This window comes from Aythya fuligula, chromosome 10 (assembly GCF_009819795.1).
Source record: "Aythya fuligula isolate bAytFul2 chromosome 10, bAytFul2.pri, whole genome shotgun sequence".
Taxonomy (NCBI): domain Eukaryota; kingdom Metazoa; phylum Chordata; class Aves; order Anseriformes; family Anatidae; genus Aythya; species Aythya fuligula.
The window spans coordinates 8,174,321-8,200,483 of record NC_045568.1 but is presented as its reverse complement, the minus strand read 5'-3'; the positions used below and the strand labels follow the sequence as shown (position 1 = coordinate 8,200,483).

At 41.9% G+C, this 26,163-nt stretch overlaps 1 protein-coding gene across 1 annotated transcript in view; it reads right to left on the bottom strand.

The window, feature by feature from the left end:
* Positions 1-20,034, bottom strand: part of PRKCD (protein kinase C delta) — a 65,485-nt gene extending 45,451 nt beyond the window's left edge. Inside the window, exon 1 of the mRNA XM_032193895.1 lies at positions 19,935-20,034. The gene's annotated coding sequence lies outside the window, so the exon portion shown is untranslated. The remainder of the gene's footprint in view (positions 1-19,934) is intronic.
* Positions 20,035-26,163: the final 6,129 nt, after the last annotated feature.

The following is a 26,163-nucleotide window of genomic DNA, read 5'->3' as shown; positions in this document are numbered from 1 at the left end:
GAACTCAAGATTGTTTCCTCGGTGCTATCTGGTAGCTGAAATAAATGTTGTGGACCACACGGTGTGCAGACAGAAGTCAGCAACAGCCAACCCACGAATGAAGTGGAGAGATGTAGATGCTTAGCAAATGACTCAAACATGTTTGGAAGCCAAAAGGGTAAAACAGCTTAGAAAACTGCATGACAACCGTGTCTAGAAGGGGGGCAGGAGAAGAAAAAAAAAGCAACAGGTGGGAGGAAAAGATGCAGAGGAACTTAACAATTATCACTTTTGTTGCTAGCTTTCTCCTGTATTTCCAAACAACAGGTCTTAATCATCCAGGGGACAGACTTTGAAGGCCTGAATTTGGGGACATGGACAATGCATCTAAGATCCATCACCAACAAACGAGCAGACTGCATGCAGTGAGTTCTGGATTACACTAATCAGAGATTTTAGCCTGCTTGCATTTTTCAACTGACAAGCCCTTATGCATATCTTAGAAGAATTGTTTTCCTCTCATCACACCTCAGTTAGCAACTATCACTTCAGGATTTAAATACTACATTTTGCAAAGCTTAGAGACATAAATATTCCTGCTCAAGGAAGCCAGGGGAGTAGACAGGAACATGCAGTTTGTTAAGAAACCATACTAAAGAACAAAGCACCATGGCTGATACGATGTTTAAAATTTTTACCTGATAACTCCTAGTTCCACAACATAGGCCATTAAGCAGTGTGGAAAAAAAAAAAAAACAAAAAACATTGTGCTACAACTTGGCAATCATGCACTCCATGATTTAAGGGAATAAATAACTCATACGTTAAGTGTTTCGACCTTAAGATATTGCCAACATCATTTCTCATGCTCCTCAGTGGTGGCGACATCCCTGTCAGGATGCATTCCAGGGACCATGATTAGCTGCTTCACTTGAGCTCCTAAAGAAGTGCACGTCTTCTTAGGAGGAGGTGGATGCCAAGACACATGCCAGAAATGGATGTGCTGGATGAAACAGCCCTGAAAAGGATCCCAGCTCTGCAGCAGTTTAAGCAAAGCTGAATTGTATCTCCTTTAAGCTCACAGACAGGAGAGAAGGGATGTTCCTACTGAACTAAGGGGAAGGATGGAAAGGAGTGGTCCTGAGCTGCAGACAGGGAGAGCCCCAAAGAACTGGAGCTGTTATGCCCCTGGTATGCCCCTTCTGGCACCAGACAGGCTCACTTTATTGTGCTCTGACACATTCATAGAAGGTACCAAACCGTAACACCCTAGCACACTGCTGCCCCAGGCAGCTACCATCGTCACCAAGCCCAATTAGGCAGGCTGCCTGCAGCCTTCAAGCCTTACATAAATCCCAGCATCTACAGGAGCAGCAGATACTTTGCCTTTGTTTTCTTCTTCATCTTTATTCAAAGGAATGAGTGGAGAAGTTTATCTTTTGCCTTCATTGCTCATCTCCCTGGCTGCATAAGTCTATTCATGGGAGTCTTCCCTGTCCAGCCTTGCTGTCCAAGCTCTGCTAAGCTCCAAAACCTGCAACTGTGGCTTCTAGAAGCATTTCTAAGCAGGGGAAAATAACACAAGTTTTAGAAAAGATTCATAGAAACAATGAAATATCTATACCTATATAAATCTCAAATCACTTTTGCTAAGGCCTGAATATTTCTATAAGGACTTGACACCTCTGGAGCTTGAAGTTAATGAAAGTCACTTCAGTTGATCCTGCTTTTTTGCTGGACACACTTTACTTGCAGCCCATAAGGACTAGATTTTTAAAATAACTGCTTAAGTTCAAAGGTTCACAGCACTCCCATCTAGAAATGTGCCATTTGCTAAGGCAAGTTTAGATTTTTAGAGCCTGTAGTGTTGATGTCTTACAATGCTGGATGAAAACATTTTTGCGTGAAAAAATATTTAAAATAGAACCAAGTAATATTGAGGCTTTTTTGGAGGATATGAGGAACATCACAGTGCTACAATCATTCTTTACATTTGTAGTCTGTTGCTGATGCAAAAAATCTGCAAGGACAAGCTAACTTCGGCAGCAGCTCCTACTGCTGATCTTTTCCCCCCATAAATGCTCCATTTCAAGATATGTTTGTTTTTTGGTTTTTGTTTTTGGTAAGGGTGACAGGGGGCTTTTGTTAGGAAAAAATTATATAACAGCAAACCATACATTACAGGATTTTTTAATCTCTCACTTGGTGCTGATTATTGTTTGAGCTATGGTATTTCATTAGATGGATCACTGGCTCATTTCCAAATGATAGTTCCTCTTTTGCCAGGAAGCTTAAGAAAGATTGTGCCTTCTGAGAAAATACCAGGCAACTTTTCTGGAAGCCGACTGACGCTTCACTGTTTCTATTCCACATGTATTATTTGAATATAACATAAATATTTCAGTGTGGCACCAGATAAAAATCTGAATACAAGCAGTTTAACCTCTACAAGCACATAGTTCTATCAGAACACTCCTCTTCCTTTGAAAATACATTTTTGAATGATGAGACAGTAAAAATATACTGTAATGCAGAAGTAGTTAACAGGTAGTTCCCATGTTCTGTGCTCTTATATATACAACTATGAATTAAGTTATGACCTCTGTCACCAAAATGATTCATTCAAAACAGCAATAATAGCCTCTGACATGCATTACAGGCATGACTGCTAGTAAACTCCATCGAAGTTGCTTAACTTCTCTGATTGCTAGACTTGTTTTCAGTTACTTAGAACCATGCCTAAAACTAATCACCACATGAAAGTTCCACAGACTGGTTTTCTGCCTCAAAGGGACAGGGTGTTTTTAGAGTTTCACCCAAAACAACTCAGCTCTTTCTTAGGACAGGGCTAGACATCAGACGTCACCTGGGATGTCCTTTGAAGACACAGGTATAATTAAAAACAAAAGAGGAGATTAGCATCTGAAATAAATGAGAAATTTAGTTTTCCTGTAGCAGTTTTCCTCCTTTAAAATGAGGATGATTCCATGTCTCAACGACATGCCGACTGACTCAAGTTTTTGCAAAGAATGTAAAAAACAAACAAACAAGAAAATTACTACATTCAGAGCCCAGTTTAAGCATATAAAAATAAAAAAAAATAATCCCAGAGAATTAAAGGATGAGAACAAAACCCACCCAGGTACCTGCAGCCTTTATGCACTAAGGCAGGAGGTACCATAAAAACTACAGCCTGCACCATGAACATATCCAGAAGGTGGGCCAGATGCAGTTCACATATTAACCTTCATTTGGGCATTTGCCAACATTTCATAAACTCATTTTTCTAGCAAGTGATGGGGGTCTTAACCAATATACATACACTGGCTGGAGTTGGCCTCATTTTGACCCAGTGGGTCCTGCCAACGAACCATGAAATAAAAGGACCTGTTCTACCAAAGGGCAGGAGGACAGAATTTTTTTCACATTGTATTCCTTGTTCCCAGTGACCTTGTTAGGCAATTATCTTCCTTTATATGCGGAAATCTGGAAGCTTGCCACTTCAAATAGCTGCATAATAGATGAAATAGTTTGTCTGCCAAGAGCACTCACCCATCATACCTGTCTTTCACACTTGGCAAGGATTTCCTTCTTTCTTCTAAAACTCTTGGATATAGGCTGCATTTAACTGTGCTCAAGCAAGACAGAAACAGTCACATCATCAGCTTTGGATTTTTCCTTGAACACATGAGGTAACAGATGAGTAATGTGCTAACCCAACAAGCCACCAGATTTGTCTCTCTCAGCACAACAATCTTTACTTCCTGCCTGTTCCTAGTACAGCCTAACTGCAAAAATTTAACTTAGCCTATGTGATTCAAATAATAAAGAACAAAATTAAAATTCTGCAGACTCAGTGTTTACCTCTTTTTTTTTTTCTTTAGTAGTATCTTCTCAGACATATGAGTTTTCTTTTAGATAGCCTACAACTTTTGAGACACAGACTTTGGTAAATCTAAGTCACGCTGACAGAGCCCATTCAGGAAGCAGACGCAGCACGTGCACCTGCCAGGAAATAATAGCTGACAACTGAGCAAAACCGAGAAGAATCCATCTAAATGAGCCTTGTAGCTTGAAAACTTTTCCTGCTTTTCCAGATAAACTGGGCACAGCCAAAGGAGACGAGCTTTCCACACTGTAAATGGAGCAACAATCAATATGAACTGCTTGTTCCTCATTCTCTCGAGCACTCGCACTTTAGTCAGGAGCAATTATTTGAAATAGTGCATGTGGCTCTTGACAAAGCCACAAGCAAGTGCTATAGCTTTATTGCACCAAGTTTCCTGAACTTGGACAACTACAATAGAAACGATGGAAAACAAGTGGGAGGGCAGACAAAAGAGGAACTCTTATGTTTTATAAGGGATGTCACCGGGAATCCTTCTTTTGGTCACAAAGAGGAAGCCCAGAGGAAGAGTTCAAAATGATGAAACCTTCACCTTCATAGAGAAGAGTTAGGAGTTCGCCATAGATACAACTTTGCAAAATGAAGTAAAGCGAGCACTCCTTTAACTGAGATCTTTCTGTTCTGTAGGAAGTTATATTAGCCCCTGAGAACAGTCTGGAGCTTGAATGCTTCCACAAGCACTGGGGAAGAAAAAAAAAATACTAAAAAAAACTACAGTTCAAAGCCTGTCATTAAGTTTCAGCCAAACTCTGGAGCCATAACAAATGCTTTGTAATCTGAAAAAGATTAGAAGGCTGCCATGTTAGGGTGTTCCTGTGAGTGAGAGATAAACGAGAACATGTTAAAGGTCCAAAGTATACCAGCTGAATAAAACCTAATTTGTTATATAGTCCACGATGACACCCTGCCCGATGAGCTTTATTGGAAAAAGCACATTGAGTCCAGCCAACATTTCCCCGAACAGGAAAACCCCTGCCCTGCATATCAACAGCAAGAGAAGCCAAAGAGCGTAACAAAGATCCTTTCAAGCACAGGAAAATCTAACTAAGAAGGACAAAACAGCCACTGTGAAAGAACCAAAACTTCCATACCCCAAAATGTTTTGAAAGGTGGGGTTTTATAGAAACACATTACTTTATTTGTATACCCTTACACCTGACACTAATGTCATACCAGTTCTTTTAAAATATTTCACTAAACAAAACTATCAGGAGCTGCCACAAATTCAAGGCAGGGAACTGCACACATTTGCAGACTTGTTTGATCACAATGCAGTTGCTCCATATTTCACACCAAGTATCCAGAGCTCTATTGATTATCCAAAGCATTTTCCTTTTTTTTTCTGAAAAGGAAAAAGCCTCAATCTATAAGCTACTTCTGCGTATCAGCTCACTGTGCTGTTGCCTGCGTCGATAGCTGATGAAAATATACCCACTGAAAAAGTTATTGCACAACTTCAGCAATTAAAAGAAAAAAAAATAATTTTCTTCTTTGAAGAGATTCATACAAGCAAACTAATTACTGTGACAGATCCTGGAAACATCAGATTGCAAACTGCAGGGGACCTTACAGTAACACATAACAGATTCAATTCAGAATAAAGGAGAAAAAAAGAAGTGGGAAAGCACCCAAACATCCTCATCCCTGCAGGCTGCCTTGAGAGACTTTGTTCTGGGCAAAATGCACCTTTTTGATCACATCGCATTTTTCCTCCAGAGTTTTATCAACCACTGCTGAATAAATTAGATACTAAGGTCATACACATTTTCTGAGACCACTAAATAGTGTTTTCTCCAAAATTTGGACACATGTAAAAACAGCAGTTCCCTATAGCAAATTAAGGGTAAAGATAACAATGACTGATCTCAAATATTCATTAAATTGCAGTATACCTCATCCTGCTAGCATGTCTGCTGGAATTGGTTATTTGTTTTAATAATGAACTCTTGGTGGAAAAGTAAAGTTTCCTAGGAACTCACATGAATTGCCATGAGTCTGTGGAAGGAAAAAAATGTCAGAGAAAATCAAAGTAACCCAGAAAAGCTTTGGACTGTTTGCTAGTTACATACTATTTAATCACAGAAATTATGCTACTATGTGTCACAGAAACCACAGGGCAAAGAAAAGAGCAAGGTGAATGACAGAAAAACAAAGCTTTTTGGAGTTTCTTGATTTACAGGTTTCACTGCAAATCTTCTTTGTAAAAAATGTCATTTAGAGATAAAAAATACTGAACAGCAGCTAGAGCTTTGGCAAAGCACAGGACTAAAAGGCATAGGATAAGAAAATGGATCCTAGGAATACAAAATGAAAAATGAAAGGAGAGTTTGAAAGAATTCTGTGAAATATGACCTATTAAAATTGATGTCACCAGAAGGTCATGTGAAAATCAGTTTGGAAAAAGTACAAAATTTGACGTCTCTAATTTCTCTCATGCTTAAAGCAGTATCAAAATTATGTTTTGAACTCATCAACTTCAATAACAATGTAATTTTGTTTGTTTCTTCTTCTTTCTCAACACTGTCCCCCAACAGGTGCAATGCTGCTGGTTCAAACACTTGCAACAGGAGAAAATGCTTGCCTTCCCTGACGCTCAAATCAAACAGGCTGTTTGGCTAAAGCCTGGAAACCTCCATCGCTGAACCACAAGCTTACAGCATGAAGTAAGGCATAAATAAACCTTTATGTTCAATGCCAGTGAGAGCGCTATTATGCCAGCTAAATTATGACCATACTGGGATCTTAGTTTTTACATCTGGTGCAACATAAAAACTGGTTTAACTGCTTTCAATCTGTTTTTCCTCAAATATTGTTCAAAGACTGGTGAACCCAAGTAATTCAAGTCACTATCTAACTCCTTCCTGATATGCTGGGCTGTACGGCACTCGAGTATGCGTAGGCAAACTGCAGTCCAACAGCATTAGATAAACTTGGTCGTTTTTGCGATAGAAAAAGCCTCCAGGCAGAGCAAAGTGCAGAGGTTTCTGGCTTTTGCATGGGCCATGAAATAAAACAGCATTTTGTTTTCCCTGATGGGCCACTTCTAGCACTGTTGGCACCAGATGTAACTAAAAGGATGCAGTTCATCTCTTACTGGTGCAGCCACAAGCCCCGTACGCTGCTGCAACATCCCCCAAGCACCATGGCAGCCTCATCACTGCTGCCCCTTTGGTCCCCTCTGCTGACCTGTAAAGGACACAGCATTTGGATTTGCATACTTGGAACACACACAACCAAACGTCTTAAAAACTGTTTCAAAGTCAAAGCTCATGCATTTTTTTTTAATTTTTATTTATATTTTATTATTTTTATTTTTTATGACGTAGGAGCACCTGAAAACACAGAGCCTGCCCACAGTGCATGTGTTGTGCTCCAGAAGGCCAGGTCAGAACTTTGACATCTTTAATACATCAGTGAAAGATGTGTTGAAAGATTAAATGAACCAAAAAAGCTTCTCCAGCTTTTTTTCCAAGATGGCAAAGCCCTCTTTCTCGGTTGCACCTCTCATTCCCTCCCCATCTTATTAACCCACCTGTATTGGCATACAGGATGTGAATTTTTGCTGTAAAGTCTAACTTAAAGGAAAAAAAAAATCTTAGAAACTTTATAATACACCATAAAGCCCTAAAGAATGTACAAGAAAACCCACAATGTCTCGAGACTATTTGCTTTTCCCCCAGGATGCTGGCAGAAACATTGACTTCATCTCTGTTCCAGCCTTGATGCAATATTGTATGTCAGCAATTACCCGGAGATTTCTCCAGTTTCCAACAGAGAGGGGCTCAGAACCGGGGATTGCTCTGCAGCACACACAGCCGAGCTCAGCACTGCCAGTCCTGCAACACTGGATGAGAGGAATTAAGCCAGGCAGATGGCTCAGCACTTGCCCTGTGAGAGATGGGGCTGGCCGCAGATGACATCCTACGGTGAGGTCTTCCAAAGATGTTCCTGCATTCAGGCTACTGCAATAGGTAAGACAAGCGACCGATGGAAGAAAAACCAATGCATCACCCACATTTTTCTGAGCAAGCAACCAGCAAGCAACTTACTCCAACAGCACAGCATGTTAGGGGGTCATGAAGAAGCAGAACAGGCTTTTTCTCTGCTATCCAGCACAGAAGTAATTTTTCTGTAATACATCTTGAGAATCCCACATCCAGCCCCAGTCACTGCCCCCAGTTGTTTCATGCACTGAGCACATGCATTAGATGAAGCTGTGCTATAATATTTGTTAACAGGCTTTAAACAACTTCAAACGTATAGAGACCGATGTACTGAAAAGTATATGATTTTGCTTTTTGTAGCTTTGCAAAATTTCCTGACAAATTACTCTGGGAGATTCAATGGTTAAGCAATCCTTAAGTGACATTAAGCAGACTTTCCAAAGTAAGTGTCTGATCAGGAGACCCTAAGTACACGCTTCGTCATTTACTTACTGCAGTCTAGAACTCCAAACAAGGGCTGAAGGACCAGAGAAGTAATACCCAAGCACAGAGACACAAACAGGCATGTTCTGAAGTTTCCTGTAACTTTTACTTATTAGGTAATAGGGTTCCCTTGGTAACTAACGTAAAACTAAATGGAGCAGCATGAGCACACGTTCTTCCATTTCAGTCTGTCTGGGACACCTTGCCTATGGCAAACATTCTCAATTACATGAGCCTGACAGCCTTTTTTATGTTTTTAAGATATAACTCTAGATATGGCTGTCTTTCCTTTGAAGTATTTGAATGCTTGTACTACTGCCTCATGACAGTGTCTGAAAAGCGTTAAGCATGCAGCCCAGCTTGGGGAGCTGTTAATTTAAAACAGAGCTCTACAACCCTCACGGTTTGCTTTAAGCAAACAAACAAAATATCTCTCTGTTGAGACTCCCTCAAAAATTTTTCTAGTATGAGGATCAACTTTCACACTGGAAAGCAGCACCAGAAGTAGGAAGGAAATCAAATTTACAAGGAAAAAAAGATCTAAACCATAATACAACCAGATCTCTCTCTCTCTCTCTTAATCTGGACTAGAAATTTCTTTACCGAAAGGGTTGTTAGGCATTGGAACAGGCTGCCCAGGGAAGTGGTGGAGTCACTATCCCTGGAAGTCTTTAAAAGACGTTTAGATGTAGAGCTTAGGGATATGGTTTAGTGGGGACTGTTAGCGTTAGGTCAGAGGTTGGACTCGATGATCTTGAGGTCTCTTCCAACCTAGAAATTCTGTGATTCTGTGAAATAATGGACATATCTTTCCCTAGTCCCTAAAATAAGATTTGTTTGTCAATTGGACATAGGTGTCAAGACAGTAACAACAACAACAAAAAAAAAGCAATAAACAAATCACCCTCTAAACTTCAAGTATGCCATCGCTGCATGTGCACACATGCATGCATCAAAACCTTTCAGAAGAATTTAGTGTACACCATCTTTTTTTCAGCAAATGGCAATCCAGTAATTGACAGCTAAATAAATTGAAGGGATTGAAAATAAGTGATTTTTGTTTCTAGTGACTGACGTACATTACAGTCACCACAGACGTTTTCACAGTCTTCTAAAAAAAAAAAAAAAAAAAAAAAAAGGGGGGGGGGGGAACAATTTTCTATTTGACTGTGTCCCTTTGACAAAACTGAATACATGCTATGCCATGGCTTTCAGAGTATTTTCAGCATAAAAAAAGATTTCCATTTTAAGCCATTATAACCAAAGAGTACTGCTGATAAGTAAAATCAGTTTTGCTATCAACCAGATGAAACTCAACTCATTGCTGCTCTGGCAATTAATTTCTCATTTATTTCACGTGACCGGAAGGGGTAAGAATCTGAAATCATTTTACAGGTTTCATCTCTCAGTCAGGCTGAACTTTGCTCTAACAGCAGCAGCAGAAGAATTTGTATCCACTTAAGTGGATAATCACTGTAAGTGTTTATAATGACTCTGTTTGCAGAAGCTTTTGTATTTAACTGCATCAGTGTAAAAACTGACTTTAAGTGGAGTGTCACATAAGCTTAGACAAGGCTTAGCTGTGATAAACTGACTCCATTTGGATTTGGCAAAGCTGTTGAAATGAATTGATAACAATGTTATCCAATTTAACTAGATTTATTTTGGCCTAGGTACATTAAATAACTATATAAGGCCACATTTCTTCAGGGAGAAGATGGGGATTGATTGTTATAATAAAAGGCATCTTCTGCTTTTGATGCAGCATTAAGTATTTACCCAAAATGTAAAGCACTGGGAATTAGTGGAAAAGCCCTATCACTGCTTTAATGGCTTGGGAAAAAAAAAAAAAAAAAAAAATTTAGTTCTTCTTAAAATCCGTCAAATTATTCCTCATCACCCAACAACAATTCTCAACCTGATGGTTTCAGCACTGATATACATATTCTTACATTTTAAAAAGCAGATTTGACCTAATCTCTACCACTTTTAGAAATGCAATAATTTTCAGATGAGAGTATTTATTAATATTTCCATAAATATATACTTCATTTATATTTCATTTATAATTTTATACTCACTAAATGCACTATTCTGTACTTCAGTTACACAGCACTTGGAATCTAGTATGTTATTTCAATAGCTTGAAACTTGGCTGTAAATAAGATATATGCCAACTGTACAAGAAACGTGTGAAAATACTTTTCTGTCACAATTTTGCCCCTCAAGGAAATAGAGTTCAGTGGTTTTATATATAATCAATTTGTAAGAATCGGTACTGTAGACTTCTTGTCAAGATTCGCTTTTGAAGAAAAAAGGCCATTCCTGGCTGCTGGCTGGGAGTATTTTGAAAATCCACACAGGAACCTTTGACAAAAAACCCACAAAGCTCCTTTCTTCACAAACCATTTCAAATGTACCAAGCACTCCAGTGACAAAGGCAATGTAATGCAGGCCATGAAATGCCTCAGAGCATCTGGTCAGAAGAAAAACCATATAAAGTCAGCACTGCTGAGGCTGTTATATTGTCGTCAGCTCTTGAAACACTAAAAACACTTACTGTAATGTGATTTAGATTTTTCTTCTGGCTTGAGTTCAGAGAAAAATGGCAATCAGTGCTACTACATATTGCATTCCACATCAAACTACAGATCTCAGAAGCTGAACACTGCTGCAAAAAGTTAGCAGCTCTCTGTTTCAAAGTTTTGAAATTAGGTTTACATAAGGCAAAGCTCTAATGATGGAAAGATTGGGCTCACTGTTATTAAGCAGTAAGAGAAGAAGGAAACAAGGAACAGAACAACACACACACGGGAGACTGAAACTAAAAGCGGATTTTGGTCACAAGAGCTCCTTTGATTTGTCCTTCTCCCAGCTAGGAGGTGCAATAACAAAGGAAAGAACCGACATTAGGAGAGAGCAGTCGGCCATAAAGAGCTGGCCTGCTTTGGCTTTGCTTCCCATTCCTTAAATACATATCTATATAAACTTCCAAGCAAATAAACATTTCTCTTTGCCTCAACTGCCACCCACTGGAAAAGGAAAGTAACATTAATCCCAAATTGCAATACCCCAAAATAGGTCAGAAAACCAGTCTGACAGATACCAGTATGGACTACATTAAACTCCTGGGGTTGCCTTTAAAGTCCTAGCAGCACTGCTAGAAATTAGAGAACTTGCAAATTAAACTGAAACAGAAAACAACAGCAAGACTTCCTCTCCCTGCCCCAGCAGGCAGGCACTTGGGCTGTATTACAAAGGTTTTGGGAAGGAGATGGAGTTTGCAAGGCTGAAGCGGGGGGGCCGGCAGCACCTCTGGGACACACGAGGCCGAGGAGGGCAGGGTGGTACCAGGCAGGCCTGCAGCACTGGGGGCTCCTGCTGCAGCCAGCTCTGTCTGCCCCAATTTCCCCTTCAATGGATGGCTTCAGCAGGTGCACGGGGTCCTGTGCTGAGGCAAGTTGGTGGTGCAGATCCAGTAACCTGACCTTTCAACTTGTAGAGTAACCTGGAAAAGCTTGTTGAAAAGAACAGGATGGTCTCTAAGCTGCCACATAGCACTAACATCCAGCCTAAAAGAGACTCGTCCTAACTTTTGGTGTATGTGCTTATTTTAGCTAAAGTACTTAACGAGGCTAGCAATAGCGTAATGAGATATTTGCATGCGAAAGCATGCGTGTCAGATGCGATGACAGCAGTAAAACTGCATGTGAAACAGACCTTAAAGTGAGACAAACCATCCTGCAGCCATGCCTTCTGGTGAACCTGTGCCGAGGCTGTGATGGCACCACCACAGCAGCCAGCAGTCATAGCCGAGACTGCTCAGCCAGCCAACCCGACTGATGCAGACGTGCCCTGACTTCCCGAAGAAGAAAGCAACCTCTGTTCAAATGAGACCCAGTAAATGGGGACAATCAGATTCCCAGAGAACCTTCCATACTTTTCTCAAGTGCAATGAAGCAAGTCTTGCTAACCGAACAGCTACTCTGCAATTACAGATGTGCTGAGAGCTACAAATTGATTGCAGATTCCCTTACTGCAAGGGCCTAAGGGAACTGGAGGAATGAAAAACAAAAATGACTAAGGGCCTAATGCAAGCCCCATAGGGATTAACAGGAAGATGTATAAATCCTTTGGTCCAAATCATACCTTTCTTCAAAAAGGCCTGCAGAAAAAAAAAATCTAACAATATTACCCCATTAAATTTCTCTTCTGCTGTTGGGGAGAAGATGGTGTTAGCCTGTAGCTAACTTCCTATAAAATGGCAGACCTCCAGGAACCACTGCGAACACTGGTGTCTGTGCTGGGTTTGGTCTCAGCACGTTCACTGGTTATGCACGGCGGAAGGTGCTTCTTTTGCAGGGGAAGGCTGTCACGTTGCTTCGAGCTGCATCTCCCTGCTCCCTAGTTCTCCAACAGGCTTTTTCCAGGCAGGACACAAGTGCTGCCTACTGATCCCTTGGTGTTTATCTGTCCTCCCATTACCCTTGTGCTAGCTTTGAAGTAACTAGGCAATCGGCGATGCTGGAGTCTCCTTTTTGGCTGAGAGAACAGGAGAAGACACGTCCAAGTGCCAGTGGCTCGCTGTATACAGATCAAGGCTCAACTGAATTAATTTTAACTCTAAAAGTACCTGGAAGAGTTTAGGCCCATGTTAAGAAGCTCCTGCCCCTGGGACACTGCTGCCTACATTAGCCACGATATGCTTGTCAAACAGCAATTGTAGGTTATCGAGGAACATAAGCAAGTGTAATATGAGAGAGTTCTCAGAGCTTCCTGACAGACAAATCTGCCGCAGATATTTGGCAATCAGCATCCACGGGCACTGCAGCATTCCCGACTCATTAGTAAGACCACTTGAGTTCACGGAAGGCCAAAGTCATTGGCCAACGATACACGAGAAAACAGCTGTTGAGCAATTCACAGCTCAGCAAAAATGCTGCATTAATGGACCAGCACACTGGATGTGAGAACCTATTATCAGACTGCTCCTTCTGCTCACTGAGTGGTGCTATTCAAAAAGAGAAAAAAAAAAAAAAAAAAGAAAAAAGGATGGGGGGAGGGAAGATGTTTATCAGTATTGAAAGCATCTATAATAATTTACTCCTTCACATGCAGAGCTACTTGCACGATGGAGGGTTTCAGATCCTACTGCAAGATTATTTATTTATTTAATCTATAAATGGAACAGTTAATTATCAACACCAAAAATCCTGGCAGCACCTTCTTAATGCAAGACAACCATCTGTGCTCTCTTACAGGCATGTACGTTAAACAAAATTTTAAAAATAAGCAAGAATAAACCTTACTTTCACAAGAGTTTTCCAGGAATGTACTCTGACAAACAACTGTTCTTTAGCAAGAGAAATACTGAGTTCTGCACTTCAACAGGCACTAACAAAATCAGCAAGGTACAAAATACTCCTCACTCCAGTTACTTAGATGTGCCAGCAAAATGCAAAGTCATCCAGAGGCATTACAAAAAAAACAAAAAAGATTGAGATAAAATCTACAGTGTCACGTGACAAACATGACAATCATTCAGTTATTGCACTGTGCCTGTTCGTCTTAGTTTTTCTTCATAAAAGAAGTTTAAAAAAGCATGCAACGGGTTCTACTATCAACTGCTTGGACCACGTTTTCTAAATTCTTACCAAATTTTTGTACAGAGGGCTTTTTCAGAAGAATTTTCTTTTAAGAAAGAATCATAGGATTCCTCCCTTATTCAAAAAAAAAAAAAAAAAAAAAAAAAAAGAATCAAATACAGCTTCCTGTTAGAAAAGCACAGCTCACATAAGCTACTGAAGGATGCATTAGCAATAACTTAACTACACTGCCTTTGTACTCATTGGGGAATTTCCCGGAAAAAGGCAGTCTATCGGAGCCAAGCTGAACACTGAGCTTGTCCATGAAACGTTTCAGATCGCTTTTTCAAGCATCTGCCTACATGTTCAAGCATCTCAATCTTCAAAAACAAAACAAACAAAAACAACAACCTAAAACCACCGCCTTATTATCTGAAAGACAAGCCTGATATCACAACCAAGAATACTTCTTCTCTTGCCTAACCCTGACTATTAAAACACCAGATGCACTGAAGTAAATTAGTATAAAGAAGTACTGACCAAACACAGATTTCACGAATTCCTTAGGCAGAAAAACTACAGCAAAGCTTAAACTGCACTTCCAAGAGAAACCAGAGAATCTGATAAGGAATTACTAAAATCCTTGTTTGTGTATTCAGATCTAATAAACAGGCATTGATGGGGAAAAAAAAAAAAAAAAAAAGGAAAAAAAGAAAAGGAGAAGATTTTCAAATGCTCAGAAGATAACTTGACACTTGAGTGCTAAAAAACATGCAATTTTCTCTCTTGGTCACCTCATCATTACAAAGCTGTCATAGAGCAAAAAGCAAGGCTAATCCAACACAGGTCTAGGCTTTCAGCTCCAAATCAGTAACACATAATACTTGATGGCGCAGGGGTGGGGAACAAAGCTGGGGCTGAGGTTTAGATTTACTGTGTATGTTTCAAGATACCCCATACTTATAGCAGGTGGGTGGGATTAAACCAAGCCCATTAACACTTATATCATTTATGAGGCTGAAGAAGACTGAACACAACAGAAATCAGAGCCACTTATGCACAAATATACAAACCAATCTAGAGGTTTGCAGCCATTTGGGAGATGCGAAACAGGATTCTATTTCAGACAGTTCAGGCAATTCCTCTGAGCCCAGTGAAGCTGGAAGGACTTCAGCCCACACTGTACTTCTCAGAAAAGAGTGGCACGCGTCCTAAGTGGTTTGGGAAGAGTTGTTTTAGTAGGGTGTCTTTTCCACAGATACACACAATGCCTGGTGCAATGCTGACCTGTCACCTGTGCTCCCAGAGGCTATCCCAACTCCTCTCTCACTATCAAAGGGTAAAAGTGACGCTGCTTGGTTACTTTTCAACCACCCAAGACCAGATATTGCTCACAGCTCTAAGAAAACACATTAGGAATAGCAGGACAGGAATATATGTTGCATATCTGTTCTGTTCTCACAAGTGGTAGCACCTTGGAATTCAAAATAGTCCTGTTCTGGGGCATACAGAGAGGTGCTGCTTTTTATTTTTTAGGTAAATCTTATATACGGCTCATCAAAAGGCAGGAGATGGTAAGCACACATCCTCCTCCCTTAGAAGTCTGGCAAGCATCATGCAAGGCTTAAATACCTAATGTGCATCAGCTTTATGAAGTTATCTGAAACAGTCACTCCAAGAATTTATAGATCACGAGTATTATCAGATGAATACCAACTGCACTTGAGTATCATTAAATAAACTTTTCCTGATAGAGCATTACACTCAATGGCAAAGAAATTACCAGCAAAAACATTAACTGCAGTAAGAGGATACCATAAGGTGTATTCTGCAGTTTTATGCACTTTTTTAGCAGCAAAAATATCTTTAAAGATTTTATGGCCTGCCTCTTTGCTTCAGAGCTGTGGATATACATCTGCCCTGCTTCACTTCTACCTTCGAGACAGAAACAGTCAAATCCATTATCAGTCAGTAAACAGCAGCAGCTAATTTAATAGGTTCAAAACATAACTTACTGCATGGAAGGCAGGGCACCTTTCTGTCACTGAAAGGTAGACACAGTGCTTCCTTTACATACATTATCATAAAAAAAAGGAAAACAATCAGAAACATGCAGCTACACACATTTTATTTCCATTCTCCTTGTCAGGGATACTTCCAGTGGCACAGTCTGGTCTAGCTGGACCAGAAATACATTTTGCACCACTCTTGTGAAGGACAGATTTGTGATGTCCCTGTGCCAGATCTCTCATTTCTTAACCCTTACCGGTGACTGGTAACAGCAGCAGAACACCAGCACAGTTTCTAGTCATGAAGGCAGTGCGTATAATCTAGATGGCCCTGTAGAGCTAGAGACAGCACACTACTTCCTACAGAGCACTTCTGCAAGATTGCTCAAAGAATACCATAAAAAGTTAATAGAGTAACTCAATTCTGTCTGGAGTGGTAATGCCTCTGTAATAAAGCACAAAAACTCTTACAGTTAAAAATAACTGCTTTTTAAATGAGAACATAACACAAGCCATTTCAGCATTACTTTACTAAGGCTGTAAAGAGCTCTCCCAGGCTCATCTCTGTTAATTGTATCTTTGCAAAGCACAGCCAAGCGGATGTAGAGTGATTAATTTTCCTGTGCTGCCCAGAGACCTGCGAATGGGCACAGGACAGATAGTTTTCCCCCTTTCCCTGTTCCTGCTCACCCCCCTGGCCCCATGTAGAGCTCTACAAAGTAAAATTCTGTACTCAGATCGTTCAGGTAAAGGAAGATTCAGAGAAAGCTGAGAGGTTTTCTCACAGAGTATGGAAAACATTTAAAACAACTGCTGGAACACAAATGAATTTGGTGTTTATTAGATGTCTCTTGGCCAGAACCTGACAACCAGAATGGAGATGCTGCATTTGACACAAGGACAACTCCAGAATAAAAATCCCATTACTTTTCTCAGAAGTGGATGATTAACGGAGGGATTTGGTTCCTGATGAAGTCAGCTAACCCCCAGACTCCACTGGTAAGTCACTTGTCATCTTTCACATTCAGCTCTGACTCATCTGCAATAAACATTTCAAACTCTGCCCTATCCCTTTCTTCCTCCATTCTTTTTATGGTAGGTTAAATATGTACTTCATATATCTAATGAAGGGGATGGCAGACTATAGATACTTCATGCATTTTGATTGCAGCATGCACAGACACATCTGAGTTAGCTTCAAGGAACTTAAATACCTATGTCAATGAACCCCATACAAGCACATACCTCAGTGCTGGCTAACACCTGGAAAGCATTTACACGGCACAGTCCACACTGTGGCTCGTGCCCCTGCAGCTTCACTGCAGATGCTACTGATATTCGGTGGACTGAAGGTCAGCGCTGCACTCCCAGCTCCAGTTGCAGTGCAGCTGCAGATCGAGGGGTGCCGTAGGGGCTCCTCTTTCCAGGAGCAGCAGCCAGAGCTGAGCACCAGCTACAGATGGGCAACACGACCATGGGGCAGAGGAGCAAGCACAGAGAGGGTGGCATGGAAGGCCTTCAGATGGAAACCAGGATGGATGGTTAACTTTAACGATTAGGTCCTAAAGTACTCAGTTTGAGATTACCTTTAATGACTGCGGCTTTTAGACAAAATAGACTTGGAGGCCTGAAAGCTTGTATGCTTTCCTGAGGAAAGCTGTTATTTCAATAAAAGATGTCATCTTTCCAGGTTCTCTTGATGTTCCCTTAATCTATAAAGCATCAGGCCAAGTTTTCTTTGAAAGATTCTTCTAAAAGTTTCTCTTTAACAAAAGTAACTACAAAACTTAAGTTTCCTACAGTTCAGTAATAGATTTAAAAGAATTCCTTCTTTACACAATACCTTTTCAACTAGCTGTGCGGTCAATTTTTTTGATTTATTATATAATGCTATTTCGCTATTTCATTCAATAAGAAACTTGTAACCCCTCTCTCATTAGACTTATCTATACAGGAGGGTCACAACTTATGAAATACAAGATGGAAAAGAGTTTGAGAACAGTTCAGAACAATATGAGCATCTTCCTGATCAAATATCTCACACGGATTCATGGAACAGAATTACCTTATGCCGTACTCAGCAACTGCACATACATCACAGCTGCATAAGTGAGAAGAGTTTCCTACGCTTCTGTACCAGCCACTGAGTGGCAGCAATTCCTACATACTTAAATCCATATTCCTAGATGTAAGATGAAAATTTCAAAGTACTGATAACTTGTACTGTTTAGAATCACATATAAGCATACACATAATGCCGAGTGAAATACCTGCTTATGTTTTTTACTTTTTAAATTGTTGGTTTCAAATATTATGCATGTTACTCTGATAATCATACGCCTTTAGAGGTCTGCTATAGTCAATTTTATAAAGAGATAACTGAAAAGATCAGAAAAAAAATCATAAAACTATAAAGATCAAAACCAAAAATGACAATATTTAAACATTTCTTAAACTAAAGCACATAGCTGTATTTTTAAAACAGATTTTTATCTCAAAACCCAGGATAAAAAGAAAAAACAACAACAAACCCACAACGTAAATTTACGCGTCGCAGTCTCTTATGTTTGCTTTTTTCTGCAGAACTCCCTCAGCAGCCTCCTGGGGTAACTGAAAATCTGTCTGAAGATTAAATACCCACTTCAATTTCTAATTAAATTTCTAATTTTCAGGAACTAAAATAAGTAGGAAATGCTGCATATACCTTTTTTAAGTGATGCTTATGAATTATTGCTTAATGAGTTAAGAAGCACTTTGCAGTCTTTTGGTCAGAAACCCACACTGGTTATATTTCTTCCTATTTGATCAATACAATGCTGCACGGCGTTACCTTACGGACGGAAAACTGGGTCAGGTTATTTCCTGGCTTGTTATACAGTTAATGAGACTAATGACCATACGAGGCCAATGCGCAAAGAAGATCTGACAAAAGCTGGGCACAGGCGAGCACGCAGAATTTTGACACGGGCTACTCGGCGAGATGTTTAAGGGCTGTAACTCGGGCTTTAAAGCAATATTTAACTCTGGGAAGAGCACTGGCACAGCTCTTCCCACATCTGCCTTCTCTGCGGGTCCAGCTCTGTCCCCCGAGGCCTCGAGCTGCCGAGGGGACGGCTCCTGGGCACAGCACCCCCGGCCACCCCGCACTACCTGGGCAGATAACGCGGAGGTGAAGCGGTCACAGCAGCCCCCGAGCAAACAGGTGTCAGGCGAAACCAGCCGGTGTCACAACCCCGTTGCTTTTAGTGCTGATCCCCTCACGCAAACGGGGAATTCCCTAGTGATGAACCGAAAGGGGGTTTTAAAGAGATGCACGCCTGGCACGCCCGCCCAAGGAGCGTTGCTGCTCCCTCACTGTCTGTCACAAATCAGCTGCAAACTGCCCGCTTCCAGCACCGTGCCTCTCGGCTGCACAGAAACTGAGCATCCACGGGGCCGGACGAGGGAGGGGAAGAAGGAAAAAAAAAAAAAAAAGAAAAAAAAAAAGAAAAAAATAAAAAAAAAGAAAAAACAACCCCAAAGTTGCTGTTATCACAGCCGGCGCTCGTGCCAAGAGCAAACTCCGTGCCTGTGCCGGGGACACAGCCGCGGGGAGCTCGGGACGTCCTCCCCGGGTCCGCCCTGCCCCGCTCCGGCCGGTGCCCGGCGAGGCGGCAGCGGGGGCGGCCCCGTCCCGGGCTCCCGGTCCCGGAGCACCGCGGGGGTGCGGGCGGCCGAGGGGAGCGGCGCGGCCCCGAGCCCAACATGGAGGCGCCGCTCCGGAGGCAGCAGCAGCACCCACCCGCGGCCGGACACGGCTCCGTCCCGCCCGCCCCACTACAGGCGCCCCAGCACGGCAGCACCGAGCCGGGCCGAGCCAAGCCGAGCCGGGCCGGGCGTCTTTCTCCCCACCGTGCGCCCCACGGAAGCCGGAGCCCGCGTCGCTTCCTCATTCACCCCGGGCCGGGCGGGGCAGGAGCCGCCGAGCAGCGGGGGCGCCCCCCGTACACACACACACACACCCGAGGGGGCAAGTACCGGCACTCACCCGCCTGCCCGGAGCCGAGTACCGGGAGCCGTCCCGGGGAGCGAGCTGAGCGAGAGACGGAGACGGGCGGGTAGCGACCGCCGGCTCCTCGCCGCCACGGCCCGGGCTCGGCGCTCCCCGCCCCGCGCTCCGCCCACGGGCCGCGCACTCACCTGCGGCCGCCCGCCCCACCCCGGAGGTGCTGAGAAAGGCGACCGTGGTGCTGCCTGGCCCCGTCTCCGTCCCCAGTCCCGTCCTCAGTCCCGGTCCCCTCCGTCCCGTCGCACTGGGGACGCCCCAGCCCTCGCGGTGTCCCTCAGCACAGCGCCCCTTGGCCAAAAGCTCTGGTGTCGTGCTCGTGCTGCGGGCGCAGAGTCGGGGCTGAGGCGAGGAGGTGATTTTATTTTGTTTATTTTGGGCCCAGACGTGGAGCTACGGCTGGGGCTGAGGAGCTGGAGCTCGGCCGCAGAGCGCTTGCTGTGTGCCTCTGCCCTGTGGGGAGCGGCGTTCAAGCTTCCCCACTGCCTCGCCGCACCACTTCCTCTTCCAGGCTCTTATTTAAAATAAATTTTGGTGGTTTCATAAGCCGGGGATGTTGTTTTAATGATAGGGCTAAAGCTGGGTAGGCTCTAGGTCTGTGAGCGCTGGTGTTGCCTCAGCGCCTTTACCACAGGGTGCTGGAGGCCACAGGCCACTGGTGTCCCAGCCCAGCTGTCCTCAGACTCACACTCTGAGGGATGGAGCTCCTGAGTGTTGAAGTGAGGTGGTTTGGGGTTGGGTTACAGCACAGGAACATGACAAACATAAATAGGAGAGAAAATGCTGCCTTCCTCCTGAAGGAACCAAAGCAGACCTTTGTCATCATTTTCTAGCTCATAGGGGTAAACGTATTACTAATTCGGGTGTAATTACTCTTGCGTTTTCATCTTAAATGAGCTCATTCTGATCTAGCTGAAAGCAGTGATGAAACTCCCAAAGTTTTCTGAGCCGCTGTTGTTTCTCCAGGCAGGTGCCAGGCTGTGTATGGCAGCTGAGGGTGCCAGAGCTGGCCGTTAGGAGGCTGTGTGTGGAGCTGTCTCCAAAACCCACGGCCCACAGGTTCGGTGTCCAGCTTCTTTCCAGAAGAGCACTTCATGCTCAAGAGGTATTCTAGAAGTTCATCGGTTGTTTTGTGTCATTTCAAATCTGAAAGGTTATGATGTGTATGTAACTCAGACTTCTGATTTTTTTTTTTTTTTTTTTTTTGGGGGGGGGGGGGGATAATATATAGGGAGCTTAAATTAAACTCTAGTTTTAACACAAAAATACCACCAGCTGAGAGTTCGAGTGGGTACAGTGAAAATCATAGTTTGGTGAAGGCAGCAGAGCAGAGAAGTCTTTGGTTGCTTTTTATTTCTGCTGCAAATTAAACTATGTGGTACTTTGTACGTGTTCTTAGGCCTATTTTAGTGTTGTTTTTTTTTTGTTTTTAGCTAACAAATAATAAATAATATTTTCTTGTTTTGGCACAGAATGTTGTTGAATTAACCATAACGCTGTAATAAATTCCATGAGGACCCTTACTTAAAATTACTTGTGTTGCTGCTGAAATCTGAGGAACTTTATATGCATGAGCAACTCATGAATGTTATGTTCGTAAAACTAAAACTACTTTGAATGAGAGGGGAAAAGCGGACACTAACTTTTGCCAAGTGGTTTTCCCCATTTCAATACTTCCAGTGAAGTTTGGCAAAATAAAAAATGTGTTCTGTTTAACGTCCTGTTCATTGGGAGTGTAAGTGGTCAGAGAGAGTTCATTTTAGTTTGTGACTTTACGGTATAATGATGCAGCAAGCCATTTGTTAACTACAGTTGCATTTCAATTATTTAGAGTATCACTTTGGCTGAAGTGTTTCTGAAACAGATAGTCATTCCTGTTTCAGACTGTGAGTAAAGTGCAAGGCTTAAAGAGATTTGTATCTTATGTCTTTGATTAGTCAGTCAGAAGGTTAAATGTTAATTAGGACTGAGTAAAGATGTAAAATTTGGCCTTTAGAAAACAAAATGGAGGATCTTCTCAACTAGTAGGGGAATGTGACTTTTTAGAACTTTGAGGTATTTCCTGGTACTGAGAAACTCCTGCTGACTGATTATTTTGTGTAATTTTGCTTTTAAAACTCAGCACTGCAAATACATGGTAGCACTCTTAGAGCTGGAAATTCTTTCATCAGAGTAGATCCTGATACAACTCAGAAGGCTTTATTAACATATTTCATACTCAGGATAACTGAAAAGGGGACAAAACCCAGTACTGTTGAACAGTATTTACTGGTGTTCTATGTCAGCTTCTAGGTAAATGGTAAGGTATGCCGGATTTCATTGAAATTTCAGGGCACGTAACAGGTAAATCGTTTTTAAAAAAAAAAAAAAAAAAAAAGGACAGGGGATATGGGTGTTACTCTGTTCTGTTGTCCTGAAATGTGCATTGAGATACTGTTTTAAATCATCCTGAGTCTTTTTATCTCTTTGCATTTCATCTCTCGTGTAGCTGAATAGATAGCACAATAACTCACAAACCCATGGTAAGGCACTGTTTCTGTACAGAAAAATGTGTGGAGATGTGCTATCAAATTAACTAGCAGGGGCTCCTGCAGCTGAGTTCTTTTGAATTCTCCCATTTGGAAAACCTGCTTTGCCTGAAGCCACTTAATTTTTGGCATGTAATGTGGTGATATGACTCTGAGCAATTTCATGAACATATATTAAAAAGGAAAATGGGAAATCAAGCTTTCTGCAGCAAAAGGTAAATAAAATTCATAATGGAGAGTAAGAACTAGTCCCTTGAAGATTTCAGAGATATTTGGGTAAAAAAAAACATTTTTAAAAAGCGTGTAATTACATTTTGTGAGCTGAATCACTAGTATCTACAGCATCTATTACCTCAAGCAAATAAATCAGGTTTTAATTCTATTGGTAGCTATGTGATTTGGGCAAAGATGATTATTTATGCAGAAGTATTGCTTCAGATTCTACGATGTGACAAACAGAAAAGAATCATGGCAGTTACTGTAAGCTTCTTTTTCACACAGCTCCACATTGTGACAGAGGTTCATTCTCTTTTCCAAGCTTAACCACCAAATGCCTGCTTTCATTTCCCCTTTTCTGGTAGTGATGGGGGTGAGAAAAGAGGAGTCTGGTGATGATCTAAAAGTGATGGGGGTTTCCACTCATTACCCACTGCACGGGTCTGTGGTCTACTGAGTAGATTCTTCTTGAAATGTTTTGATCATTATGCATAGTCATTTATTCAGCTTTTTTTTTTTTTTTTCCCCTTCAAGGTTAAGGTCAACTGATTTATGTATAATGCTCTTCCTCCAGTTTTTTCTACCTCTCTCCTTCAAGAACACAAATTCTTTGTGGATTAGCCGTGACAAAAACAGCTACTGAATTTCATCATGTGGAGGTCTTGCTGCCATATATGTTTGGGCTGATGTTCAGTTGAAATAGGAATTACCCTTCCTTTACTCTCAAGTCTTGAAACTTTAGAGATTCTTTCCATAATGATCTCAATTAACTTCTACAGCTTAATTTTGCAGATTATTTTAGTTCTTATGCTGACAAAAGAAGAATTTCTTTATTAGTCAGTGTGCTGCTCCTTGTGATCTGCAGCTGATTTGGTCTTTCTTGCTTAAGGGTTTGCTCCTGTGCAAGTTGCTGTGCCTGTGCAGAGCTGTAGTTGGTCAGGTGAGACACTGTGGTGGGGTGCTACAAACAGGAGGAGCTAGAATCTTTGTAAGTAAATTTACTATGTTTTAGAACTTGCAGTTGCATAATCTTCTGTGCTTAGTAGACCTTAAATAACGTGACTTTTTGTTTTTCCTGAAGGATGAGATATATGTTAGTTGACTTGTGCCCCAGAATGTGGGGCATTCTGGTGCCAGATACAAGCCTGTGAATTTCTAAATATTTGTATAAGTAACTTATTGCGGGGCGGTTTGGTTATCAGATGTGAATCTTAAGAATTTGAGATTAAAACTGTGATAAACTTTGTCTCAACCACTCTGCAGTTTTCCTTATTTGAAGGCACTTTTAAAATATGGTTCACTTATAAATGAGGCAAGAAAATAGTTTTCTGATGGTTTTGCTGAGATTCATGCCTAGAGAGCGTTACTGATTCTTACAATGTTTGTTTTTAAAGGCCCACATGTTTGAGAAAGTAATTACATGAAAGTCTTGGGCACTTTTTTCCTCTTTTAAAAATAAAATCTATTCCATATGCTTGTGTAGAAGATTTGCAGATGTGATCTGGATTACCCTAAAAATGGAAAAATTTGGGCTACAAATAAAAGAAACCTCAGAATCTCTTAAGATTGTATCAATATCCAACCCCACTGCCTTTTCCTGATGGTAGGGAGCTGATAACTTGAACATGTGAGGCTGTAGTAGTAACTTAATTTAATCAATTTTTTCAGAAGAATTTGTTTAAAATGACTTTAGTATTTATTGCAGACACTCCCTTACATTGAGTTTCAACACACTCGCTGGCAGTGTTGATTTTGAGCAATGCAAGTGGTTCTGCTTCCCCTTCTGATAGCTTTACTTTGCGAAGTGAATAGGATGGTAGAACGAGGAAGTGTATGTACTGATGCAATTTTCTTGCTGACCACAGTCTATTCCTACTTAATTTTATATTTCAGTGAGTATTAAAGCAAGAACTGTTGTGTGTCATAAATAATGCAAACGTGGTTTTCTGACCTCTTGTTTATAAGCTCTCTTGAACAATTCCATTTGATTTTTGATGTTTGTGTAAGCTTCAGGAAATTAAAATCCTGTTTGTGCAGTAGAGACACCATAGATAGAAATAATTCTATCAGGGCAGGGGAGGAGTACTGGTCAGGTTTTTTCTTCTTCCACATCCCATTGAACCCCATTCATGATGGGGATAGGGGATTGCAATTATTCCCCATGAATGAGGAATTCCCTTAAAGTGTGGGTCATAGGCTTGCATTGATTAAGTCCCTGCCCTTTGTACACACCGCCTGTCGCTACTACAAATTGGAAGGTTTAGTGAGGTCCTAGGATCAGCCGTGGTGGGGTTGGCCACAGCTCTGCCAGAGCATTGAGAAGATGGTTGAACTTGGAGAAAAAAAAAAAAAAAAAAAAAAAAAAAAAAACATGAAGTTTAACAAGAGCAAGTGCTGGGTCCTGCACTTGGAACAGGGCAACCCTGGCCATTCATACAGACTGGGTGATGAGACGCTGGAGAGCAGCCCCACAGGGAGGGATCTGGGGGTTGTGGCTGACAGCAAGCTGAATGTGAGCCAGCAGTGTGCCCTGGCAGCCAGGAGGGCCAACCGTACCCTGGGGTGCTCCAAGCACGGCATCGCCACTCTGTCGAGGGAGGTGATTGTCCCGCTCTGCTCTGCGCTGGGCGGCCTCACCTCGAGCACTGTGTGCAATTCTGGGCACCACAGCACAAAAAGGACGTGAAACTGTTGGAGGGTGTGCAGAGGAGGGCTACAAGATGGTGAAGGGCCTAGAGGGGAAGATGTATGAGGAGTGGCTGAGGGCACTGGGCCTGCTCAGCCTGGAGAAGAGGAGGCTGAGGGGAGACCTCATAGCGGCCTACAGCTTCCTCATGAGGGGCAGTGGAGGGGCAGGTGTCGATCTATTCCCCTTAATCACCAGTGATAGGACCTGTGGGAATGGTGTCAAGCTGAGGCTGGACATCAGGAAGAGGTTCTTCACTGAGAGGGTTGTCGCACGCTGGAACAGGCTCCCCAGGGACGTAGTCACTGCACCAAGCCTGGCTGAATTTAAGAAACGTTTGCACTGTGCACTTAATCACATGGTTTGAATTTTTGTGTATACCTGTGTGGAGCCAGGAGTTGGATTTGATGATCCTTACGGGTCCCTTCCAAGGGGGGATATTCTATGATTCTTTTTGGTCTGCAGCTGAAGTTAAATCACCAGTCATGAGAACCAACTGGAGACCATCAAGTCAATTAATTTAGAAATCACATGATTTCAGCTGGTACTAACTACCTGATGTCTTTGCTACTCACTTGAGAGGAATTAACATGCAACCAACCAAGAAATACAATTCTGCTGAATATGTTTTTTTTTTTCTGTAAGGATGATGTTTCAAGGGTGTCAGGTATCAAGGGCTCCAACATTCAGGAAATTCTGGCCGATGGTAGTAACTGATTAAGTGGTGAGATGTTAGGATAATACTTGTAAGTTTTGTTTTGATGGGAACCCTATTTTAATT